Genomic DNA, 12138 nt, shown 5'->3' with positions numbered 1-12138 from the left:
AGGAGGGAAAAAAAAGGAAAAAGAGTTAAATATACATGGAGGAGATATATATATATAAAAAGGGCTGCTGATTTTATTTTAAGGATTTGATGGTGAGACCGCTGTAGCCATCGCCAGGAGCTTTCTCCCTAACTCAATTAGAGCGGGGCTTTTAAATATTGAAAGGAGATCAAATGAAAAATAAAATAAAAAAAAAACGGAAAGGGAGAGAGAGAGGAAGGAGGGGTTGGCCTGCTGCTGCTGCTGCTGCTGTTACAATTTGCATGTCAAAATAAAAGGAGAGAGAAAAAATGAAAAATATAAAATTCTCTAAAGCTGGAGGGCTTTTAAAGGGTTGGGCGCGCACTGAGAGATGGTCGTTGATGGCGGATGCATGCGATTCCGCCTCTGCTGCTGGTTTGAGTGGTTGGAAAAATGTTTAGCCCGACGAGGTTTAAGCAAATGGAGCGTGATATTGTCGGGATGGAGCCATTTTGACTCTTCTCACCCCGTTGCCACCCCCGCTACTTTTTTTTCTCTCTCCTTTTCGTTAATAATACAACACACTTTGTGTGTGTGTGCGTGTGTAGGCCTATGAATATATTCTACTTGCGGAGGCTCAGGCAATGTTTGATCTCTCATTTGGTTTTTTTCTTTTATGACGTAATTATTGGCTAGATCCTTGGGTTCGAAAGTTAAAAGTAAAGTCACAATGTTTATAGGCCTATTATATAATACCGTTGGTATGTGTACAATAAAACCGTACAGCATAAGACGGGCAAGGCCCTACTTCCATCATCATCATTCCATTGTTCAAACTTCCCATAAGGAATGTTTTGATAATCGTTGGGAAGCATTTCCTGTGTCTACTGTCTACCTGTTTCTTCTCCCCCTACATATCAAGTGTGGTATGGTATATTCTCTTTTTTTTTGTGTTACCTGTCGGCGGCTAATTCATCTTGATTACCGGAGGTCTATCCTCTTCAAATCGCCGTGTGCCGCCTTTGCCGCCGCCTCCTTTTTTTTTAAATTTTTATATCTGGGTATTTACCGCCACTTCCAATTTTTGCCGCGCAATTTTAAAATTCTCAAATAGGGGAAGATAGAGTTAATATTTTTGAAACTGCGCATTTAAACAAAACTGAGATTAAGATTAGACTTGAGAAAGCGCAGACTGACAAACGTCAGTTGGGAGTTTCACTGCTACTCCTGCCAACTTGCCCGCGGGAATCTAATGTCATGGTATCGATTTGAAGCCGACGATTCCAGGCCAGCAACGGGAGGACCTCGTGTGCTCTTACCAACAAATTTGACAGAGCGTAAAGATCTGCAGGATATCTCCCCTCGTTCAATATCTGTTGCCTGTCTCGAGATATCCTTTATAGTTGTGTATAATTTTGACGTACTGGATCGTGTAGCCACACACGTTCCGCGCTTGAATAACTTTGAATTGCGGATTTTCTTCTTCTGTGTGCCGGAATATGAAGAGGGAAAAAATGTATTTAAGTGGGCGATTTTGTCGAGTACGGCGACTAAGATCATCATCAGCCCTCCCGTTGGCTTTTCTTTTCCTTTCCTATTGAATAAACCCTGTAGGCCTATTGTATAAGACTTGCCCTTTTTGTTTGTTATTTTTTACAAGATATCGTAAAAAAAATAGACTCGACTAGAAAAAGATTTGACACGATAAAGCACGTCTTCATCCGTAACCGTTTTTTTTTTTCTTTCTTTTCTTTTCTTTCTCTTGTTTAGATAGGAGTCCTGCATCATCATGTATACTCCATCATCGAAGGCTGTTGGCCGAATCACCAAACGGTAGGAATTCATCTCTTTCATTTATTTGTAATTCAATCAAATCGTATCGTCCTGATAGTATTGGCATCAGCGAGTCGTTGCCGGGCCATCGACCGGATTTTCGTGCAATGTGTAATCGGATTGGGCATATCCCGCATCTGATCCGACACAATCTCTCTCTTTTTTTGTTGTTGGCGTCCATGTTGGTTTTTGCTTGTCAGTTTTGTCGGTTGATTTGATGGCAGTCAAATAGGAAGCAAAAAAAGATGGCTAGTCAATATTTGCTGTAATCACTTTTTATTGGTCGATATTCAATATGTAGAAAGGGACAGGGAACGAATATCCCGTCCGCACGAGTGACCTTGTTTCCTTCCTCTTGTCGTTCGTGTTCTGTTTTGCCTGTTGCGGCCGATGTTGAAATTGGGGGTAGCCAAGGACGACTTTGAATATCCACTTCTTGTCTAGTCTCTCCGTCTCTCTCTCTCTCTCTCTCTCTCTCTCTCGATGTTGTGTGCACACAATTGAGGAGCGACTTTCATCTCGTTGACAGAAAGAGAGAGAGACTTGGGGTATAAACGAAAAGATGAAAAAGTGGGTAAACAACGTCGGGAATAGAGTAGAAGGGGGATTTCCAATCAGCCGCGCCACGCGCTTGACTAGTCGCTTATTTCTTTTCTTTGGCGACTTTGGGTCGTCGTTTTGACTCCCCCGTTGTTTTTCCGTCTGGGCTCCTGCGTCGACTTGCGGGTTGTATTGCATAAAGCCTTTTTATGATGTGCACTCGATAATCGCCCATCCCCAACACACGGAGTTGGATGAAGAGTGTGACGTCGGATTAGGAGCCTATCTATTCCTCCCCTCTATGTCGAACCTTAGAAATTGGACCGTACGGAGGCAGTGGGACAATTTTCATTCTCACGCTCCTAACCCACTCGAGAGACTTTTTTTTTTCTACCATGGAGCAACAACACGAACTCTCACTCTTTATAGACCCACACACGGGTAAAAGTGAAAAATAATCAGCCAACGTGTAACTTAATAAAATTGGAACGAGATGATTTCTACATTGTCTTTTTTCGGTGCTGCGACATCCGCTTGCGTCATGTTTGGCTGGGGTTTTGACTTTCCTTAACGAATATTGCCGGTATCGAAAGGTTGTTTTCGCACCGTAAAAGTAAGACAAGAGTCCATTCAAGTTTTCCAACGAAATCATTGTTATTTCGTAGCTAGGGTGACATTCAATTGGGCTGGAGGATTATTCTTTATTTATCATCGGATTCATTTTGGAATTGCGGTTCTGTGTGGGAGCGGTTTTGTTTGGCGCATGCGCTCGTTATTGGTTGTCTCGCTTGGTCGCCCGTCACATCAGTAGCGCACCACTGACGCAACATCAACACAAGAGGGTGGGGAGAGATATAAAAGATTGTGGGTGGGTGGGTGGTTGGAGATGTTTATTATTGCCCGGCGTTTGGTGCGCGCGCGCGCGCGCGCCCTCTCGTTTTCACGCGTGACAAATCACATACACACTCCAAACCGCAGCAGTAACGACAACAACAACATTCATATGATTTGTTCCTCCCAGATCCTTATATATTCGCCAAGGATTTTTTTTTCCTTCCTTTTTTTTCAATTATTTAGTTATTTGTTTATTTATTATTGGGTTCCTTATTATCCGCCTGGTTCTCTCTCTCTCTCTGAACCCACAATGTTGTTGATAGAGAACCTTACGAACTTGTTCCAGTCCTTCGCTCTGATGAGTTTTCATCCTCTCCAATCCTCGTCACAGTCGTGACAGTGCAGCAGACTACTGGTATGGGGGGATGCCCCCTGCAGGCACATCTCATCGTCTTCTGCAGGTCAATATCTTGTTTATATAACGACGTAGCGACATCATCATCATCATCATCATTTATTTTTTTGCCCTGGACAAACAAAATAGGGACCCCCGTAAACAAGGAGAGACGCGCTAGTTTAAATACGTCAAAAGTCGCTGGCAAAGATGATGATGATAATAATGAGGTGAATCGAACTAGGTAACTTTTGATTCATTTATGATTGCGCAAAAAGTCGCAAGGAGAAAGACTGAAATGCGATGGGCCGGGAAAATTACATATTCATAATGTGGGGGATAGCCAAGAAATGATTTGTTCTTTTTTTAGACGTCTGCCAAAGTAACGAAAATCAATTCTTTTGGCGTGTCATGTCGTCGTTGCTGGGCTTCCTATTTCAGCAGATGCTATACGACGGGGGCTAGGCTCCACGTGATTGATTCTTGAAATATCTTGCGCTTTTATTGCACCTTGAAGTAAAGAAGAAAAAAAAAGAAATAAGAGAAAATTCTTTTTTTCTTTTTTTCGTTTTTGAAACATTTTTGGTTGTCATTCTTTTTTCTATCCGCTTGATGCGGTCATTGTCGTCTTATTTCTTTCGGTCCTTGTGGCATCGTTGCCTCCTCCGTGTTTAGCACTGCCTGGTTATGGCATTATAAGATGCCCCCATTTGCATAGTTGAGACTCTTACAAAAAGAAACGGGGCCGCCTTCCTTTTTTTCTCCCTTTTTTCGTCGGATATTTTTCTGTATAGCGGCGGCACTTGTTTTATTTGCTGGCGGATAAAGGGGGTGAGTGAGTCATAGCCAACGCTCGTTTTTTTTTTTTTTTTAAATATAAATACACACACGACGTCGACAAAATATCCTTGAACGCAAGTCCGTGATGGAAATTTGTAAAAAGAAGGGCCAATAGAGCTGGTCATTGAAAAGTTACCGTGAGCGAAATATCTTTTGTTGCTTTTTACACTTGGAGCAAAATGTCGAAAAACGGTCATCGTTTTCTCGTCATCTTGCAGGACCAAATGGCCACTAGTCTCTCCTTTTTTTCGTTTTTTCAAATTGTCTACACTTCAGAGCTTCATCAAAAGCTCTTAAACTTCAATAAATCTCGAAGAAGACGAACGAAAAATCCATTTTCGCTTTGTTTCACGTTTCCGCTCTCTACCTGAGAGTCTCCCCTCTTAGCCTCTTCTGCTGGCCGTGTCTTTTAACGGCCAAAAGAGTTAAAAAGCTCCTCGGTTAAAACATTTCCAGGTTTACGTTGTTCTATTAAATTTTTTTCTTTTTTTCTTTTTAATGCGACGGCGATTAGTTCCTATTCCCAAAAATGGGGAGTGGAAAAATACGATTCCACTATATTTTTGTGTGTGTGTGTGTGTGTGTTTGAATCGAGTATTGTTTTTGTTTTAAAAAGAAAAAAAAAAGTTTTATTTTCATAACGCAGCGCTGGTTACGGTGACATAAAAAAAGGGTAACATTTCAAAAAATGTCGGAAAAGGTGAAATAATTGGATTTTGATTTGTTGTCGTAAAAATCGTACCCATCGCACCTGTTCCGCCATTTTGAAAAAAAAATGTGGTGAGAAATAAAACAACAACGAAAAGAAAGAGAGAGAAAGAGACACGGAATGAAAGATAATAACATCTCCACAATTGGCGTCGAAAAAGAGAAACGATTCTTTGGTGGACGGCCAATTGAGCTGGACTGGTGAAAGAAAAGATAAACAACAACCCGCAATGCCGGCGAGTCTATTTTCTTGGTTTCGGCCGATTATTACCGGTGCCCAGTTGGAAGAAATATGGGCATTTTCTCTCATTCCATTGGTTCAACATTGGCGTCGTATTTCATTCGAATCGGTTTCCATGTTTGAATTGATCCTCTTTTGATTTTCTCGCCCAGCCAAGATTGAGATCACCTGCGCGATACATACGCACGTCTACAAATAATGACCACCTACACTCTCTAGACGTATCCCCCCGCCGAATGTATGGTGCGCCACACAGTATATATTTCTCTTATTCCTATTTGGATTTCAGTCAAAATGCGTTGCCCCCCCCCCTCCTTGTAGTCCGTTCTTGATTTCACTTTAATAGGTCCGAGAGTTGCAACGGAATGCGTTGCCGTTCATGGCAAAGAGAAAAAGTAGAAGAAGAAGTAGAGTCTCGGTTTGTTGTTGTTTTTTTGTTTATTCCTGTTGCGTATAGTACGCAAGTCCGTGATGTGGATCGGCAATAATTATAACCCACGGAGAAGAAGATGAAGAAAGGCCACTCTGGATGATCGAGAGCAGCACAGAACACCATGTCTGAATAATTGGGGCTCTTCTCTTTTTTCTTCTTCTTCGTCTTGTCTGTGCGGTGGTGGCCAACTTCTACGCGGGGTCATCGTAACCCGCCACTCGTTTTTTTTTCTTCTCTCTCCTTCTCTTGTTGTTCCCCTTTTTGAAATAAAAGAAGAAAACAAGGAAAATGCATATTTAGATTTCCATGTGATACGTCAGGGGAAAGAATAGAAATAAAAGATCATCGTCTGATGCTATTGTAGATCATTATAAAAAAATCTTGTAGTTGAGAGAGAGAGAGAATAGGTACTTTCATAATAGGGGGAGAGAAGAAAAGATCTTGAAGCTGCAGCCGTCCGTTCGTCGTCTCTTATATACAAGTACACATTCAGACGAAACAAGGAGTTTCAAGAGGGTCTTATTCTTTCCCTTTTTTTTCCTCTTTTTCTTTCGTTGTTGTTGCTGTTGTTGTTGGTCTTCTCCACCTCTTCTATTGGCGTGCTGGTTGTGCACGGACAAAGTTGCGGCACGCGGGATGATGATGATGATGATGACGGGCCGTGCACGCTTTTACCTTTGGATGGCTGAACTGCGTGGATCTCATATCCCTCCTCCTTATAAAAAAAAAGAAGGGGGGAAATAATAGTCGAATAGAAATAGATAAATAAATAGAAAGAAAAGGGAACCGTCGTCGTGGGTGTTGTTGTTGGCCATCCAATTAGAGGCCCTCCCCATACATAAATAAATATATCAAATGTTATCAAAGAATATCCACATCAAACTTGGAAAGCTACTCTTCACCAGTTGATTGAGGTGGAGATTCTGTAAAAAATTATTTTCTTACGAAATCAATTCGTTTTGAATGAAGACGCGGTGTAACTATAAAGTCTGCTGATCAACACCCACGAAAAAGTTTCTCTCTGTTCAACTCTTTTGTAAACTTTGCCATTAAAACGATGAGCTACCGTTTCTTTTGTGTCTACTTTGATAATTATTACGCCGTTTCCGCAACTTTTCTTCTCCTCGTGGCAAGTCGACGCTTCCGCAATGTTTGAATGAAATTTCGCGTGTTCCAATGGCGTAACTTTTTTCTTTTCTTTACGTATTTTGTTCATTTCACGTAACGTTAGTCAAAATTCTCCAAATCTTCTTTGCTCGAAAGTTTCATCATATTTGTTTGCGCTTGCGACGGATTCGTTGGCTTGTTACGTCGACGCGTAATTTGATAATTCTGTGTTTACCTTTTTGGCAGGGGGGAGGGAATTGTTCTCACCGAAAAGCGCAAGGCAAGGAAAAAGGCGAAAATGAAAAGGCAAAAAAATATGAGGAAAGGGATTGTTAAAGAACAACAACAACAACGAGGGAACTGCTGGGTCCGTCGCCGTCGTTGTCGCCGTCGTCCGAAGTTTTTCGGAGGGGGGATAGACACCGCGCCGTGTATATAATCATCGGTCGGTATATTCTCTCTGGGCAAGAAATGCGGGGAAATTACCCTCCCCTCAATGGATAGGAAGACCCGCGACTGCAGTGAGGAAAGGTAGAGAGGGAAGAGAGGATGGCCGTTGTTGGAAAATGAGGTAGAAGACACACAGCGAAAGAGAGAGGTGTCTATTATGAAAAGTATTTCCCAACTCGGCTCGTACATTATTCCTTTTTCGAGAAGGGAAATACGCTCACCGAAAGGAAATTTCAAGGGAGGAAAAAATAAATATACTCAAAATGTGCTGTTACCTACGCCGAAAAAAGAATGAGGTTATTTTATTATTATTACAATTTTTTTTGTGTTTTTTTTTTTTTGTTTTCTGTTATAATCGAGAAGACTTTCGCACCGTGTGAGCAATTTCCGCGGTCGACTCGCGAACACACACACACGCCAAAACTCATTTCATTTCCAGTTTTTTCTTCTTCATTTTCTCCACCGCTTTTTTTTTCTCTTTCTCTCTCTCGTTTGTTGGTTTTCCTAAGTCGACTCGCTTGGATTTGTTGGGTGGGGCGCAACAGGAGTGCGCATTCACGATTGACCGTCTTGTCCCGCGGTCCTAAATCGCTTCTTCACACTTTTTGAAGCTGGGAGTTGCTTAATACATTCCGCTATTTTTTTCTTTTTTCTTTTTCCAAAAAATACATCTATACTGATGTGTGTGTGTGCAGGGATATTATACAATTATAGTAGCCCATCTCTGATGATTTATTTCTTTTCTTCCTTTTTTAATATTTTCTCGTTTCAATTTTCTCTGGAATTTATTCGCGTCCCAAAAGAGGCAAGAAGAAACAAAAACACGCAACAAGTTGATGGTGGTTTAGTGGTCGACAAAACGATGACGACGTTTTTTTTTTTTTTTTCTAGACGAGATGGACTTGCATATTAGTTGAGCTCATTTCACATTTGTTGGGCTGGAACTCGAGAGAAATAGCCGAAACTTTGTTTTCGTTTCTTTCCTGCGTTTGCAGCTTTTACAGTGATACACTTGGAGAGACGGGCGGAGGAACTGGCGTGGCGGATTTCTCGATGGGCTCCGGTCGGTCGACGTAAAGGCCCTGTGTGGATAATAACACTATAGGAACGGTCGAATGTTGATTATGTCGGTAGTTAAACACAAAACAGGATGATGACCAATGAAGTTGGAAATATCCTTTCCCTCTGCCCATGAAACGCGCGTGCGCCCAGCCTGGAAATCTTGAAAAAAGAAAAAGAAAATTTTAACCAAAACTAATAATAATAATAATATATTTATATATATATATATTTCTCTCTAATATTTGAAATTTGATTTACGGTTGGTTGCGCGCGCTTTTTTTTCTATCCATCTTTAATATTTTACGAGCGCCCGGATTTTCCCCCTTTTTCCGTTGTTGTCTTGTTTTGTTTCTTTTTTCTTTTTCTTTTCTTTATCCTGACGAGATTTTCGAAAACTTTGATGTGAAACATCGAACGAACGAAAGAGAGAGAGAGATGAAAGTTTGCGTGCAGGAATGCTCACTGTGGTGCCGTTTCCTTCTTTTCTCCGACTGGTCAGCTTCAGTAAAATGGCTTAAATAAACCCAACAACCCCCCCTGAAACAAAAAACAAAAACAAAAAAAACAAAACATTTCGATTGTTTTGGATCCGCCTGTCCGTCCAGACAGACAGACAAGAAACAGAGAAAGAGATTAGCAAGTAGATCCAACTGTGAGAAAACTCCGGAGAACGAGCGAGCGTGATGACGGCCGGTCTACAAGCGGCGGGTGACGTCGCCGGCCCCCAGTGCGCCTTTCTCCTCTGTTTTAACTTTCAGCATTTTATTCATTCCATTCGTTTCATTTCATTTCATTCATTATTATTGTTATGATTGTAAACACGGACGGCAGTCAGCTATTTCAAAATGGCACCGAGTCCAACTGGTTATAGGTAGTCGTTGTAACTTTTTCGGGCTACTATAAATGCGATGACGAAAGGGCGACACACACATGAGGAGATGGGAGCTGATGCCATGTGTTAACTGGGTGTGGAACCGCAGGCTTATTATCAGAAATCCGCTGGGGGTTCTTCATGTCGAGATGCCTTTTTTTTTCTTTTTTGTCTTGGCGTTTGATTTACGCACGGCCTAAAATCACTAAATCATGGGCCATAATTTTATCAAAATTTATCAAGACGTAAGGAGTGGTGGTGCTGAGATTTGGCAACGCCAATAAAATAAGAAACGATTGCCCGGCCAGGCCAATTTGATTCTTAAATTAACATTTATATGCGCAGATGTTGTTGTTGTTTCGCCCAACGGAGGGGGGTGAATTGTTAACGACCAAACGGGACCAGTGGTCGTATGTCGTAGTTCGTAAATCAAGTCCGTTTTTCATTCGGCGTCATTACTGCGAAAAGGTTGATAGTAATGAAACGCGACTCAATCTACATTTTTCTATTTTCCCCTCCAGTTTATTTTTTTTTTAAATACTGCGTGTAGTAATTTTTCGGCGATTTATTAAGTTCCTGGAAAACGTTTTGAAAGAGAAGAATATTTTTTTAAACGCCGGAACCATTGAATCTTTTTTTGTGTGTTCTTTCTTATCTTGATCGTTTTTCTTTTCAACACACCGCTCCTTCCATTATTTCTTTTGCTAAATTCACTCCAAAATTCCGGCACACTCTGCGGGGGTTAACAAAAAGTCAATCGGTAAAACCCATCTGCATTGTGTTGCATCCCCCCCCCCTTTTTTTTCCTCTTCTCTTTTGTTGACCCGCCATCATTATCACACACCTCCGATATCTTTGGCTCATTGGTCAGCCATCGATCATTCTGTCCGTTTACCTGAAGACTTGAGGACATCAACATCCATGCCAGGGTTTTCCTTCTTATATATTTTTGATTCTTCTGCCAAGCAGAGTCGAGTTCATTGATTGCGCCACAGCGCTTGATGATGATGATGATGGGCTCATATAAAAGATGAGAAATCTCTCTAAGAAAATCTCTTCAGTTCAAGAGAAACAAAAAACCTGTTGAATGTTGATCTCATTTTTTTCTTCTTTTTCCTTAGACTTGGTTCCAGTCCAAATTTTCTTGTTTTTTGGAAGACTATATATATTATATATGTATTTATAATTGAGATTTTCTCTCTCTCTCTCTCTCTCTTGGGGGAAAAAAACGGAGATGAGGAGAGTCTGATGATTTCGCGGGGTTGATTGACCGCCGAGAAGAGATTTTTTTTTTGTTGTCTTCCTTCTCCAGACAGACTGAGCTCTGCTCTCCTCAACACAGCAGCAGCAGTTGAGCTATACATAAATATCTCGACACACAAGAAAATGTATCGATGGGGTGGAGAATTGGGCGTTCTTTTGACTTGAATGTGATGGAATACTTCTCTTTTCTTTCGTGGTCCGGCGTGTCCGTCCTCTTCTATTCTCTCTCTCTCTTGTATATTATATACTACCTCTTCTATCTCTTTGGCGTCTATTCGTTGGTTTCGTGTGGCTCTGATGTGGTCCATATGTTGGTTGTGTGTGTGTGTGTGTACGCATCAACATAAAGGGAAGGAGAGAAGAAAAAGAAAACAGATGAGAGGGGGGTCCATCCAGCACGTGATGAAGAGCGCGGGCTGCGCGCTGCCAGCCAGTCAATTAAAAATGAATTTAGACCTGTGGATATGAACTTCTTCTCCTTCTCCTTCCGAGAGTTGCTGCTCCGATAGAAAACAACAACAAAAAAAGAAAAAAAAAAAACGGACGGTGCATAGAGAAGGGAGGAAGCTCGGCAACGTCTTTTCAAAAAGAAATAGATAGATATATATATAACAACAATGGCATTATATGCAAAAGAGGTGGTAGTAGTAGTCGTAGTAGTAGTAGCTGCAGTAGTAGTGTGTGCTAGGGGAGAAAGAAGGGGAGTGCTCCAACATGCAACTTCTCCATTAGCTATTAGCCATCTTCTTTTTTTCATCCCCCATTTTTTTTTCAACTTTGAATTTGATTCTTATTTTTTTCTTTGTTACACAAGTAAAAAAAAAAGTAGAAGAAGAAGAGGAAAAAGAAACTTTTCTTTTAAAAATAAAAAATTTGAAAAGAGGGGATGAGCAGCTCTTGTATTGTGCGATGCCCCCGTGATGTCGGTCAAAGTGCATTTTTACGTCAAAGAGAGATGGAAACAGCAGCAGAAAAATGGAGAGAGAGAGAGAGAGGGGGGGTTATAATATAGAGATGCAACTATTGTATGTGCAGTGTAGTAGTAGTACACAGGGCGAGAGGGAAGAATACATGTACACACGAACGAACGAACGAACGATGGCGCTACTGCAGCTTATTACTACTATCCGCTGTTGAACTTCCCACGCGAGTTTCAGGAGAGCAGTTCCGAGAGGAGGGAGGGGGGACGTATATTAGGATCCAAGGAGACGGAAACGGGTCCCGCGTTGAATGCGGACGAACCGTCGTGCAGACTCCGCCCACTGCGGGAATCGGGATTGGCGGCCGGAGCCCAGGATCCCTCTTGTATCCATGGCAACCTGACGGGCGATATCGTTTTCTCTCTTTATTTTTCTCCCTTCCACCCTCCCATCGATGTGAGCACAGCAAAACGGGGAAGGAAGGAAGAAAAAAGAAGATGGTTTCGTACATGTGAGGAAACAAGAGCACGTGCTTCTTGCTTTTCTCATCCGTTGTATGGATGTTACAGCATTAGCATTATGCAATCTCCAACATGGATGCCCGGAATTGCGTTCGGCACATATTGGTGGAAGATACACAAGGAAAGGAGTTGAGCGGATGAAGGGGAAATGCAGATGGAT

General features: G+C 41.6%; 1 long non-coding RNA gene across 1 annotated transcript; it reads right to left on the bottom strand.

Annotated features, from left to right (window-relative positions):
* Nucleotides 1–8107: 8107 nt before the first annotated feature.
* On the bottom strand, nt 8108–8889 carry LOC124193143. The gene is made up of 2 exons (XR_006874104.1): nt 8662–8889; nt 8108–8562 (listed from the first exon to the last, which is right to left on the bottom strand). It is a non-coding gene; the product is annotated as an uncharacterized LOC124193143 (long non-coding RNA).
* Between the last annotated feature and the right edge of the window lie 3249 nt (nt 8890–12138).

Source organism: Daphnia pulex, chromosome 4, assembly GCF_021134715.1.
Source record: "Daphnia pulex isolate KAP4 chromosome 4, ASM2113471v1".
Classification (NCBI taxonomy): domain Eukaryota; kingdom Metazoa; phylum Arthropoda; class Branchiopoda; order Diplostraca; family Daphniidae; genus Daphnia; species Daphnia pulex.
Note: the sequence above shows the minus strand (reverse complement) of the source record. Positions and strands in the feature narration are given on the sequence as shown.